The sequence below is a fragment of the Acomys minous genome (genome assembly GCF_964271855.1).
Source record: "Acomys minous genome assembly, chromosome: 7".
Lineage (NCBI taxonomy): Eukaryota > Metazoa > Chordata > Mammalia > Rodentia > Muridae > Acomys > Acomys minous.
The window spans coordinates 68,916,557-68,931,781 of NC_140488.1; positions in this window are offsets into that span (position 1 = coordinate 68,916,557).

Genomic DNA, 15,225 nt, shown 5'->3' on the forward strand with positions numbered 1-15,225 from the left:
CACAATTTGCAGAATAGTTGATGTTTACCTACTTCCAAGTGTTATATTCAAAATAAAAGATAATTACATAAAACAAAAATTTAAAAAGCATTAGGTGAAGGAACCATTTGGACAATAGGACTTCTAAAACTAAATATTTTTTGAAATAACACTGCATACCTGAGAGTATTTTAAAAACAACAGTAGAAGTAATAATCCTTATCCAGCCACTACTCCATAGTAGATCCTATAGTACCCTGCAAAAAACTCTGAGCTGTTACTACTGTTCAGTAAATATTTCAATTTGCTATTGTAATTATGAAGCTCATAATACAGATGAGTAACAGTGTATGTACACAAATAATACAAAGTGGAAAGCACGGGGAAAAGAATTAAGAGAAAGAAGGAGATTCAGGGCTTGTGAGGCTGAGGATTTATATGTTGCTGACAAACCAGGCTTAAGAGGAAAGGTGGTTAGTCCATAAGCACGTGAAAAGGATCAACTTTGCAAAGTGCAGAACAGAAAGTGGAGCTCAATTCTGAATCAAAGGTACAAAGATGGGGAAATGAAGATGTTTTGGGAATCAGTAAGTCCGTTTGATTGTGAAAGTTACATGTGAGACATGAAATGAGCAAACTAGGAAACATTCAGATTTAAGAAAGATGTGATAAGGTCAAAGTAAGATTTTCAACTTTAGGAGTTTATGGAGTCAGTGGAGACTCTTCAAAATGTCTTTCTATTAACAATGAACTCAACTTCAGGAAAATTAACCTAGAAGCCAATTGGGGAATGATTTAGAGAGCAAAGTATTACAGACAGGCATTGCTTTGCAGGATTATTGGGATAGTGAGTCGACATTGATGGGGGAAAAAAAGGAATGAAAATCCTGAGTCAAAGGGACAGTTCAAAAAACATTGACTCAAACACACTTATTAAATTCTTTCTGAAGGGGAAACACTTTGGTGAATTGACCTGACTTTCCTTCCCTTTGGAAGAGGCTTACTAAAATTATACTTTGGCAACCGTAGTTTAAACTCCCCAAGTAGTACACGCTTTGAAAAGAATCCTTAACAAGCAGCAAGTCTACCCTTTTCAGACAACAAAGGCTGTGAAATCACAGGATAGAATAATCTCACAGGAGGGGACAATAAACAAGCTTGCTTGTGCTCATTCACAACCATAACCTGTACTAAACTGCTGTGACCAGTAGATGGCGACTATAAGCTTTTGCCTATGCAACAAGCAGCTGTTCAACCGCGGAAGAAATTGGAAGTCTAAAGGAAGGGAGATTGCGATGGCAAGTGAAGGGAAGAAGAGACTCTGGGATTGCACAGTGAGATGTCAAAGTGATGAAAGTTAGGCTTGCAGTCCAACAGACTTCCAAAGAAGTCATGCAGTTTGGCGCTATCTTTCTAAATTTGTACCTATACTTACTGGGGAAGAAGCAATTTGTACCGGCATGCAGGCAAATACAGAACACAATAATCTTCCTGTTCTACAATTCCTCAAACATAGTTTATAATTAGGGTTGTAGATAATATTTCAAACAGGGTTGAACAGACCTTTCAGCCCAGTGTATTGACAGAGGCGACTTGAAAATCTCAAGTATTCTTCTCCCTTCACAGGAATTTTTATTCAGAACATGGCTGCTCTGGTAAGAGATCTCATCCAAAGACCTTCTAGGTTGTGTGATCCGGCTGGAATATAAACACGCCTTTAATCCAGGAAAAAGAGGCAAGCAGATCTGAGTTCAAGCCCAGCCTGGTTTAGAGCAAGTTTCAGGTAAAGAAAAACTCAAGTCTGGGCATGGTGGTACATGCCTTTAGCCCCAAACAATGATGGTAAAGTTAGTTTGTAGAAGGAAGCACCCATGTTTGAAAGTGATGTCTAATTGAGTGTCAGAAAAGGTGATGAGTCAGAGAAAGATTTGACAGAATAGGATATGCCCAACTCTCATGAGAACAGAGAGAAAAGGGACACTACTTAATGGGCAATGCAGAGAAAGAGGAGACAGCTTTACTAAGTGAATTTTACAGAGAGAGGATGAATGACAGAATACATTGGTGAAGACAGAATGAGCCAGAGAATGAGAAGGATCCAGAAGATTAGAACAGATTGCTGAGTTAGTTTGAGGCAAAGCAGAGCAATTCAGGAGCCCAGGGGCCAAGAGAGAAGGCAGATTGAATAAGTCAGCTGGGAGAGGAGTTTGACCCAGAACAGCTGAGTTGAACCAGCCGGCCCAGAGCTCAGTAAGAACAAGAAAGTGTGAGCTTATTAAGTAGTAATTCTCAGAGGCTGAAAACATTCTAGGCCTAGGTTAGATTGTACTGAGGCTAGAAGCTTCCATGACTAGGCCTAGGTTAGCAGGAGGCAGTAAGCTTCCCAGACAACAATTACCTCAAGAGAATAAAACTTCCTTTTACATCTCCTCAGGTTTCTCTTTTTAGTTCTACTGAAAATTCACCCTAAGATTGTCTCAACAATTATAAGGGTATGTACTAAAGGGAAAGCAGAGATTCCAGTAAAATCAGGTTTGGAGAGGTAAGAGAGAGAGAATTCCCAGTTTAGCAGGTGGCCTATGCTTAATACACGCACCAGGAATAACAGGTGTAAAGCTGACCAATGGAAAGCAGGAGAAGGCAGAAGACCACCCTACTTCTTTGAGAACGTGAATGCCTCTTTGTTCACTTTTGGTGTTGTCAGAATATCTGGAAGTAGAAAGTAGATATGTATTGTTAGGAATAAGAAGGGTTGAGAACAGTTTTCCTAAAATAGTTTCTCTTTGAAACTGTCAATTGGCCAGTCAGAAATCTGGCATGGGCTACATCAGGCTAAAATCAAGATCTTGGTTCCTTTCTAGCAGTTCTAGGGGATAGTTAGTTTCTTCCATCAGAAAGGTTAGTTACCCTTATAGCCTTCATGCCACTATTGCACCAGTGGACAGATCTTGCCTTGAAGACCAGTATTGCAGCACACAGGGTTTACCACAAGGTAATACTGTTGATTACTTTTCCATCTTCAGTGGCTTGCATATCATTGTTCAGCATTATGAAAATGAGTACACAGGGAGAAAGTTTCCAAATCAGTTTGATATTAATTTCTCTCTCTCCTGAACTAAAGTGTGTGGTATCTTCCACAGTTGGTTCTTTTTTAAAATTAAGCTCATTTCTTTATTCACTTTACATCCCAAACACAGCGCCCTCCCTCCTCTTCTCTTGGTCCCACCCTCCCACTCTCTTTCCCCTTTACTCCCTCCCATTTTTATCAGAAAAGGGGAGCCCCCTCCATATCAACCAACCCAGCACAAAATATGGAATGCTTCATGAATTTGTATGCCATCCTTGCACAGGGGCCATGATAGTCTTCTCTGTATTCTTCCAATTGCGCTGTTGAGGCAAGCACCACAATAGATTCTTACCATGTAGTTGTAAAGAGCAGCCAAGACAAATGTCAGTAGCCTGTGTAGTTGGGGAAGGGGATGGACTCTGCAGGCAACAGGTGAGTAAAGAAACCTGGGCCTGGTGTGGGATTTTGAAACCTCAAAATTTACCCCCAGTGATACTCTTCCTCTAACAAGGCCACATATACTCCAACAGGGCCATACCACCCAATCCTAAGCCTTGTCAAACAGTTCAACTCCCTGGTGACCAGTGTTAAAATATATGAGGACATGGCCCATTCTACTTCAAACCACCACAAATATCGTATTATGTATCTTCTCCATCCATAATGTAAAGAACTTAGGAATTGGGCCAGTAAAATGTATTTACAGATAAAGGCACCTGTTTTCAAGGCTGATTGTATGCTTCATTATCAGAACCTTTATGGTGGAAGGAAAGAGCTAACTAAAGGTTTTCCTCTGACTTTCACATATGCCATATGTTACTTGTGAGATCACACACAGATAAAAAACACATACACATGAATAAATAAATACTTTGGAATCAATAAAAGAGAAAATTGTGAAAACTCACAAGTTGTATGGCACTTAACAAAACACTTAATAAATATCCAATGAGTTAGATAATTTGTCAAAAGGAAGATTAGAAAATATTTGAAGTGAACAAATATAAGCACAAATTACCAAAACTCAGGGAATATGGTTTAAAATATTATATTTAACAGGAAATTGTAATAATCTCACATTTTACAGTAAGAGACAGAAAAGAGTAACAAACTAAACAAAATAAAAAGAACTAAAGCTTTCAGTGCTTCAGTGAATGTAATGAAAAGTAACCTAGAAATTTAATAAAGAAACCCAATAGGACTATGAATTAGTTTGTAGAAAGGGTGAACAAAATTTACAAATCTTTCTTGAGTGCCAGAAAAATGGTAGACTAGGGTTTTGGAGGGCTGGTTCCACCATAGAAATATACTTATAAGCAACTATAATTGTGTGGAAATAACATTTACAAGATCTAAGAAAATTAGCTTTTAAAACTAAGAAAAGCCAGACTGAAGGAAGGAAGAAAACCTGTCTTACATTACCTTCTTTACTCTCTCTTCTACCCCAGATATTACTGCTTGGGAGACAGAAGTTTGAATGGGACATTGCCTTGGTTTTTAAAACTTGGCATATATCAGTAAAATCAAAGACTAGTTGTCCCCACAATCTGACTCCAGAATATTACCCACAGAATGTGCCTCCAGGCCCATCATGACACTAAGCCAAATCATGTAGTTCTGGTCAGCAGGCTCCCCTGAAAGCAGATTAACCCCAGAAGTTCCAGTTTCTGCACTGCACAGTTCTACTCACCCAGTGAATCCAGGCACCAAGCCCATCCCAATTCTTGTTGATCTGACATGGATTCAGAATCAAGGACACAGTAACAAGACAGTTCCTGTGGACTAAAGACCTCAGGACTTGACTATTCCCCATAAATCCGTGTGACTCCATGCCTGGGTAAATACTTGTAGTGCCAATAACAAAGGTAGACTTTGGGGGCTGTGACCTGCAGACCAACATCAACACATCCAGAATCTGTGACTGGTTATGTAGACCCAGTATCATTGCTGGTTCTTATAGCCATGAGCTCTGTGTCAGAGCCATACATAACTATAGAATATTTGTCAACATCAGGATCCCAAGGTGAAAATCAGTCCCTGCAGATAGGTTCCACATATGCACAAGCATTAAGCATGCACTAGGCTTCAACACAGTTGACATGGATTCAGAATCAAGGACACAGTAACAAGACAGTTCCTGTGGACTAAAGCTTCAAGCTAAATCCTGTGGTTACATGCTGCCTGCTCATCATTATGGAATCTGTCACTGAGCTTAACTATCTAGATGCCAGATTTGAATTCCTGTTGAACCAGACATTAGACTATCATGTTTAATACTTCAACAGCAAGGCCACCTGTGCTGCCATGTTGTGTAGTCTTTCTAAAACCTTTTGATGAACTGACCGGTAAAGGCTTATTGGATAGACCCAACCTACAAAGGCTGAGAAAGTCCAGACCTTTTCACATATCATAAGTTTATGACTTTTTCTGGAGAGACATAAACAGATGTCCATTCATTCTAACTAGATTTTGCCCAAATCTAACTTAGTGTACAATGAGTTTGTTGGCATTACTTATGTAAGCACAGGTGAAGAGTTATTTATTTACTGGATTTGGGGAACTCAAGGGCATCTTTATCAATGAGGGCCAGGGGCCCTCCCAGCATGAGGGACAATTTACAAAAGGCCCAATCTTAATTTGCAAGGAGCTAACTCCAACAAAATGTATCAACATTTATTAATTTTGTAACTTTGGTTCCTAGCCTTTTGAATCTTGAAAATTTCTGAGCTTCCTGAGCTTGTAAGTTTCCTAACTCAGTCTTAGAACTGAGTCTTAGAAGCTTCCCCCCTCTCTGTAGGAGAGAGTGCTGGAGCACTTTAATTTATAAGAAAATCATACAAAAGAAAAACAGAAAACTAAGGTGACATTATACCACAAAATAATACTATACCCTCCCAGTGAAGAACACAAATGAAATTGACACATAGAAACTTTGAAACAATGCATTCTAAAACAGTCATTAGGGAGAGGCTTAGAAACCTTCATAAGAACTTAAAGAAACTGCAGTGAGCTCAGGAAATCAGTGAATGAACAAAACTGGAAATTTAGCAAGTCAAGGGGAAAAGAGAAAAGAATGAAGAGGAAGAAACAAAGCATCTTTGCTAGAGTATCAACAGACCATGCATGAGTGGAAGAACTTATAAAGGAGAATAAAGTAGAAATGAAAAAAGATAGAAAAATGAACACAATAGGAAGTTTTAAAAAGTTACACTAAGTGTGACAAACACAGATTACTCAAGTAACTATGGAATACAATTTAATATTTTCTATGAATTTGCACCTTCATTCTGATTTATTTCTTTCAGCTCCTAGCTTTCAAAATACTTATCATTAACATATTGAAGGTGAATGCAGTGATAAACTTTGATGGCTTTAAAATAAATACACAATTACATATGGGGAGATAAGTTCATGATACCCTTTGGATAACATAGTAATTGGAAGTAAGTACAATATATGTTATTCTTGAAGTGTCAAAAAGCTTATATTAATTTATTAGATTTCAAAATGTATATGTATTTAGAAATATCAGATTATATGTTTCAAACAGTTAATTGTTGGTTAAAAATAAACTATAAAATTGCAAAACAGATACAATTCAAATTATGAAACTCACTAACAAAAAATTAGTATTAAATTTGAAGGAGTATAAAGGAAATTTGGGCCAATTGGGAAAATAGGGATGTGCCCTTTTTAAGATAAGTTACTACTTTGCCCCTGACCCCCCTACCTCATTCATGAACTTTGCAACTGTTATGATTTTTTTCTGAGATTTTAAAAACTGTTAAGGACCACTAGGAATTATCAGGAATATTAGGAACAGTTAGAAACAGCACAGAACTGTTAGAAACTTTTAGGAACTGTTAGGAAGTGTTAGAAACTGTTAGGATCTATTAGGAACAGTTAGAAACTGTTAAGAATTGTTAGGAACCATTAAGAACTCTTATTTGACTACCTCCCCTTGGTGGGGAGGCCTGGTGGCACTCAAAGAAAGAATAAGCAGGCTACCAATATGAGACTTGATAGCCTATGACCATATAGTGGGGGAAGAGGGCCCCCTGGGTCGTAGACCTAGGGGAGGGGAATAGGGTGAAAACGGAAGGGAGGGAGGAATGGGAGAATACAAGTGATGGGATAACAATTGAGTTGTAATCTGAATAAATTAATAAAATAATGAAAAAGAACAAAAAAGAGAACTCTTAGGAAATGTTAAGTAACTGTTAAAGCAGAAACTGATTTGAACCCTTAGGAACAGTTAGAAACTTTAAGAACTGTTAGGGACTGTTAGAAATTAGAGTTGTTAGGCATGCCTTTGACCATTAATGGCAAGGGGGGAAGGAATTAACTAAGATATCCTGGCATGACCAATCAGGGAGAAGAAGAAGGAGGGATTCCAAGGGTATGGATTCAGGAGCCTATAAAAGACAGCTCTGGCCCATGGGAGCTCAGAGCCTGAACCACCAACCAAAGAGCATACTGGGCCTAGACTCCCTGGACCCCCTACACATATACACATATGTAGCCGATGTACAGCGTGGCCTTCACATGGGTCCCCTAACAATGGTAAAGGGGCTGTAGCTGACTCTGTTGCCTGCCTTTTGGATCTCTTTCCCCTAGCTGGGCTGCCTTGTCTGGCCACAGTGGGAGAGGATGCACTTAGTCCTGTTGTGACATGAAGTTCCAGGATGGGTTGGTACTCATGGGAGGCCTCCCTTTCTCTGAGAAGAAGAGTGGGAGTGGGAGTGGGGCGGGGAGGGAGCATAAGGGTGGAACTGACAGGGGAGGAGGGAGGGAGCTTGTATCAGACTGTAAAATGATTAAATAAATTAACGGAGAAAAAAGTGAAATAAAAAAAGACACAGCCTTAGGCTGGACTCCCATCTCTTAAGCACTCCCCATCCCCTTGGTGGGGGCCATTGTTTGTTCCAGTGAAGTCTGTAATGTCCTGTCTACCTCTCTCTGTGTCTGGTGCTCCTTCATTCTCCACATCCCTCCTGGTCTCTACCTGGTGCTTGCCTTTTCTTGACACATGCTGCTCTTGTTCCTCCTGCATTTTATCTTCCCTCTTTCCCAGAACTCCACTCCTTTGTCAGTCCCAGGGAAGGCCATAGATTCCCTACAGAACCACCACTTGTTCCAAGACAATCATAACAAATTTACAGAAAGTAAAATGCATCGTAATAAGATGATCAAAATAAATCGAATGACATAAAAATTGAAAACCTGCCAGAAAGACATAACTGAACTGAATAAATGAGTACAAAACCTGAATATAGTAATAAGGGATTGAATTAGTAACAATTGGAATCTACCAAGCAAGAAAAGCCCGAGATGAAACTGTTCCAGAAGCATTTTTTACTAAATATGTAAAAGATATCTAAATCCTCTCTAAAGTCTAAAAAAGTAGAAATCCTTTCCAACTTACTCTGAGTCTAGGTTGTCATTGTATTAAAACCAAACACTGAAAAAGAAAGACAGTGATAAACCACTCTCATTCATATCATGTACAAATGCTCAATAACCTATTAATAAACTGAATCCAAGAACATGTAAAGGGATTATACACAGAAACCATGTGGGATTTATCACAATATATATAAAATATCTGACAAGACTAAACAAACAAAACCAACATTAATTCAGCAAACACAACAAAGCATTAGATAAAATTAGAATAACTTGGCCTCTGTAGAGATGACTCAGCGGTAAAGCGTACACAGTGCTTTTGCATAGAATGTGAATTCTGTTCTTAGCACCCACAGACAGTGGCTCACAATCACCTATAAGTGCAGCTCCAGGGAGATCTGATGTGTCTGGCCTCCATGGACACCTGCGTTCATGTTCACATACACATAATGAAACATAAATAAAATACTTTTAATTAAAATCAGACATCACTTTCCTCACCCTACTCTGGCCACTCTCTCCCCACCCCCACCCAACCTCTAGGCTTAAGCCATGATTTACCCTAAGTTTATCCACATACAGATCCCTTGTGCCTCTACTACCTACTCCATATCCAGATTTCCCACATCCTCCTCCAGCATCTAGTCTGGGGAGTACTCCTGACAGCCTCATCCTTATTTTTCTGAAATCCACCAGTCTTAGCCTGGGTCTCACAACCTGTGCACCAGCATAGTCTGATCTTCCCTGCCTGCACTCTAAAGGAGCTAAAGCTAGGACTGAACCAGGATACTGTCTACCTGTCTCCCAAAGCACAGGACTCTCCCAAATCCTAGCCAACTGTGATGGATATTCTCAGTTGTCAACTTGACTACATCTAAAATTCACTAAAAATCCAAAAATGAAGGGCATACTAGTCAAATATTTTTGCTTTATTTGAAGTAGGAAAGATCCACTTCTAGTTTAGATCTTGAAGCAGACAGACACATGTCTTTAATTTTTGTCTTGAGGCAGGAAGATATACTTTTAATCTCAGCCACACTTTCTGCTGGAAGCCTATGTAAGGATATGGATGAAGGATGCTTTTTGCCTGATTTTTCTTGCCTGCTAGCAAGTCCATTCCATCACTGCCATTATAGGCTAATTCTTTGGGATTCCAGTGTATACAAAAGACCAGATGTAACATCCATACTCATGGACTGAGCATCTTCTGCATTCTTGGACTGTTCACAGCCAGCCATTGTTGGGCTAGCTGGACTTACATCTGTATGTTATTCTAAGAAACACACACACACACACACACACACACACACACACACACACACACACGTGTGCACCAGTGCTGTTCTGGGGAAGATTGTGAAAAGATTTTGGAATTTTCTGCTTTAACATCCATTGAGAATTTAGAACACAGTGAGCTGTTTGGTAGGAGGATAGAAGATAATAATGATGAGAGCAATGCAGAAGATGGAGGCCTAGCAGGTGAAGTTCCAGAGGAGAGGCTACTGCTGAAGGTGCAGCCCAGTTGCAACAAGGGACTCAAGCCTCTTCATCAGTTCCTATGTCCAGATTCCCGTCCTGTTTGAGGTCGTGCTTTCAATGATGAACTGTGATAGGGAAATGTAAGTAAAATACACTCTTTGCTTCACAAGTTGTAATAAAAACCCTAACTAAGAAAAGGAGCTACAAGCACTTGGCAGCTGATGAGGTAGAGAGACTCAGTTTTTTCAGGAATGAGTCCTGTGGGAGTAGGTTGCCCATGGCCCAGTGAGCCATGTACATACCCATGTAAACATGGGCAATGCTAATTGGAATCAGTAATATATATATATATATATATATATATATATATATGTGTGTGTGTGTGTGTGTGTGTGTGTGTGTGTGTGTGTGTGTGTGATATAGAGATGGTGTATATATAATAAATAGATATGAATAGAACAGGATATGAATTTTAAAGAGGAAAGAGGAGGAGTTGGAGGGTGAGAGAGGGGTGAATATGATCAATGTGCATTGTATTCATGCATAAATTTTTAAAAGACCCCTCTTCCCCTAGAAACGGCTTAAGCAATAGATTGTTGTGCCACACTACCATATCACATGGAATACCCATCTATGGCAACTTTATGTAAATAGCCTATACTTTGAATTGTTTTTTGTGGTAATTAGAGGTTTTTTGAAGACCATTTTTCCTTTTTTCCCAACGTTATGTTGTCAAAAATGTGTAAATGGGTTGCCATATAAGCTTCAAAGTGTTTCTAAGACTGAATGTGTGATGTTCCTATTGAAACTGTGTCATCAAGTTGTACAAAAGCCAATTTCTTTATCTCCTATTTTCTTTGTTCTTACTCTCTTAAGTCTTTTCTTAGCATGCTGCAGTGGAAATGAACTAGTATGGAAGTCAGCAAATTCAAGCTCTAGTTTTAGCTTTGCCCTTAACTTGCTGTGTGCTATTGGTTAAGCAATTGACCTGTGAAGCTCAGATCCCTAATCTACAAAATATGGAAGTAATTTTTAAGTTCCCTTCCTTCTTTAATATTATGACACTCTGTGATTTTTCTGCCCTGATTTTCTTCATTCTTCTTTATGTAAAGCCTTCCATCTATGACCTAATGTTTAGGAAATGCATGCTTTTGAAGGAGAAAATGCTTTATAAATAAATGTGACTAATAATGTAAATAGTGAAGGAGAATTACAACACTTCCAGAGGTAATGGGAAAGCATATTCTTCCTCTGAGAGCACAGCTGCATACAGAAGCAGTTGAATTATTAAAAATAACTTCCCGTTATTTCCTAATCAGTTAGAACTCAAAAGAAATTTCTTTGTAAAATTAATATGGAGCATCTTCAACTTATTTATTCCATATGTAAAATAAAATGAAGTTATGTGGATATTGGAGTTTTAAAACAAAACTCACTTGAAGGTACTGAGAAACTAGAGCTGAACTGAGACCATGCCTGACACTTTCACAGGAGAGTTTTTTTCAGGTGAAAAATGTTCATAGTCCTGTCACTCTATGGAATTGGAATTAACTCAAAACGTACTAATATAATGCAAGGAATATGCCATTTCAAATAACTATATAATTGAATACATTACAAAAATGAGAGAATGTTTATCCTTGCTTATTGTTTGCTTGCATTAGAATAGTAACTGATAGACTTTATGTGGCTTAGAATTTTAAGTTAAAACTTCCTTGTTATAGAAGTTGAAAAGCTCTCAAATAACAGTTTTTCTTCTAAATAATTTTTAAAATTTAGTGTGTCTATTAATAAAGTGTATGTATGTATAAAAAGGAAGATATTTTCTTCTCAGTAAGCAAAGAATTTAATGCAAAGGAAATATCCACTTCAAATAATGCTTTACAGTCTCTTTACCCCCCTGAAATAATGATAAATGACAGTCTGTAAAAATTATATCCAAATGTTGATGTCTGGGGAACAGATGATCATTGTCGAAAAAGAATAGGCTATTGGAGAATGGTGATTGACAGCAAAGGTCAGAATGTGGCGAGCATGTGTTAGGCTCCTTCAGATCCTAGGGAGTTGCTGACAGCTCACTCTGCAGTTTGCTTCCTTCTCATCCCAAAAGCAATTCAGAATAGACACTGAGTTTTCTTAACTTAGGAAGCCACATTGAATAATTGTGTTTTTTCCAAGATTGTAAAAGTTTTCTAGTCTTTTCTTCCTTTTTTTATTAATTTATTCTTGTTACATCTCAATGGTTATCCCATCCCTTGTATCCTCCCATTCTTCCCTCCCTCCCATTTCCCCCTTATTCCCCTCCCCTATGACTGTTCCTGAGGGGGATTTCTTCCCCCTGTATATGCTCATAGGATATCATGTCTCTTCTTGGTAACCTGCTGTCCTTTTCTAGTCTTTATGGAGCATTAAGGCAAGTTTGAAGGGAAAGTGCTTGAATGACGTTTGATAAGCTTTATTTTTAAAATATTGTACTTGTATAGCAAATGCTATCTAGTTCTCAGCATGTACGTGATTCCAACTGGAAGTATGTATCAAAGGCCCTTTGAAAGCATATCCTTAGTTTAAAATATTCAGGGATCATAGTTCATCACCTTAACCACTCAGCTACCTCATTTGGCCATACTCCAGTGAGTATATAAATAACACAAATTGGACTTGGTGTACATATTTTTCTTCTTCTTTTTGGGGGGAGCTGAGCCTAGAAGGACTGAAAAGTGAGGGTGATCAGGGTGCAGTATATGACATTTCCAAATAATCAATATTAATATTATATTGGAAATAAAATAATATAATAATAAAAATAAATAAAATGATGATAATAATGTACTAAATTGTTCAATGACAGATCTTAGTTGAGAGCAATAAAATAATATAAAACTACAACAGAACTTGACTACAACAATATTTGAACACTCATTTTATGTGCAATTAGATAATCATAAGATACCTAAAATAAAAATATGAATTATTACACTAATGTTTTTGCCATTTATAAAAAGCTAAATCTTCAATGTAAATATAGACACCAGCATTCCTTTGTCTCTTCCTTATGCTCTTCATTAATAACTGCAGTATTGAAGAATTGGGAGTTAAGAGCACTAACTGCCTTTGGCAAGGACCTGGATTCAGTTCCTGGCACCCCTAGGGAACAGCTCACAATCATCTATAACTCCAGTTCGAGGAAATATGATGCCCTTCTCTGGCCTCTGTGGACATCTGCATCCACGTGGCACACAAATCCTCATACATGCGCAAACACTTACTCTTAATTTTAAAAATCTATCTTTATCTTCTCTAATCTTATCTCTGTACATCTTGTATGCAGGGTAAGTTTTGGGTCAAAGTTTTTGTGGGTGGGTTGGTGTTCTCCTTCCTCCACTAGGAGTCTTGTCTAGTTAGAGGGTGTCCACTTCAGTCTCCATAACCCCTGCTACTAGGAGTCTCAACTAGAGTCCTCCCATATCCTCCCAGAAGCTTATTCTGACAATTTAGGTCTCCAGCTTACCACAAAGATGCCTCCATCCATAGTTTCTCTTTTCTCTGTCCTCCCTCCCCCAGTCTCCCCAGGTATGATCTACAGCTTTATTTTTCTCTGCATTCCCTCTCCTACCTTGCTCCCTCTTTACAACAACAACTTCTGTCTATTCAATTTCCCCTTCTGAGTGAAATTCAAGCATCCTCCCTTAGGTCCTCCTTGTTACTTGGCTTCTTTCTTTCTTTCTAACACTATATTTTATTTCCCCATCTTTAAAAGAGTCCTTCTTAAATGGATAAAAACATGTGGTACATTTATACAATTGAACATTACTCAGCTATTAAAAACAAAGACATCTTGAAATTTGCAGGAAAATGGATGAAACTAGAAAAAAATCATTGTGAGTAAAATAATCAAACCCCAAAAGACATGCATATTAGTGGATATTAACCATAAAGTACAGGATAATAATTCTACAGTCCACAGACCCAAATAAGCTAAGCTACAAGGAAGACCCAAGGGTGGATGCTTGAATCTCACTCAGAAAGGGAAATAAAAATAGGCACTGGAGGTGGACTGATGGAGGGAAATGGGTAGGAGAGGGGCTTGGATGGGGAGCAGGCATGAGAATTAGGAGTCATGGGAGTTGGGGAGAGAGGGCCAGGTGAGAGAATCAGAAGTAGGGGGCACTTCTGAGACTTGCCAGAGACTTGTGATAGGGGATGCTCTAGGAAGTCTATGGGGTAACCCTAGAGGAGAACCCTAGCAGCAGGGTATAAGGATCCTGAAGTGGCTACCTCTTATAACCATTCAGGATATCCAGTGGAGGGATAAAGACACCAATGCACCCATGAAACCTTTCACCCAAAATTTGTCCTGCCTATAAGATATTCAGGGAAAAGAAAGATGGAGCAATGATTGATGGAATGGCCAACCAAAGACTGGCCCTACTTGAGGTTCATCCCCTGAGAGAGAATTAATCCCTGACACTATTAATGTTACTCTGATATTCTTATGGACAGAAACATAGCATAACTCCTCTGAGAAGTTTCACTCAGCAGCTGACAGAAATATGCCGAGACCCACAGCCAAACAATAGACGGAGCTTGGGAGACCTATGGAAGAGTTAGAGGAGCAATTGAGGGAGCTGGAAAGGTCAAGGACTCCACAAGAAGACCTACAGAGTCAACTAACCTGGGCCCATGAGGCCTCACAGAGACTGAGCCACCAGCCAAATAGCATGCATGGGCCAGACCTAGGCCCCCTGCACATATGTGGCAGATATGCAACTTGGTCTTTGTGTGGATCCCCCAATAACTGGAGTGGAGGCCCTCTCTGACTCTGATGCCTCCTTTGGATCCTATTCCTCTAGCCAGGCTGCCTTGTCTGGACTCAGTGGAAAGGATGCACCCACCTAGTTCTGCAGCAACTTAATGTGCCAGGGAAGATTGGTACCCATGGGAGAAGAGGAGAGGAGACTTGGGTGTGTGTGCAAGGAGAAGCCTTGGAGGAGAGGAGAGGGGCTGCAATCAGGATGTAAAGTGCATAAATAAATAAATTTAAAAGAAATGAAACAAAAAAAGAAAGAGACCTTCTTCTGCTTTGGTCCCTTACTAGCGACACAATATCTGTGATTATTTGGATTGAAACACATACATTTAAAGCTTCTTCTTGCAGTAGATAGAAATTAACACAGAAAGCCAACCAGGCAAGATGCAGAGTGAGAGACCTTAGAGTACTCAGCCTAAATGGGATGTCTTTAGCAGACCCCTCTATCAAGACTCAGGGATCTAGGTGGAGAGGAGGTGGGAAGATT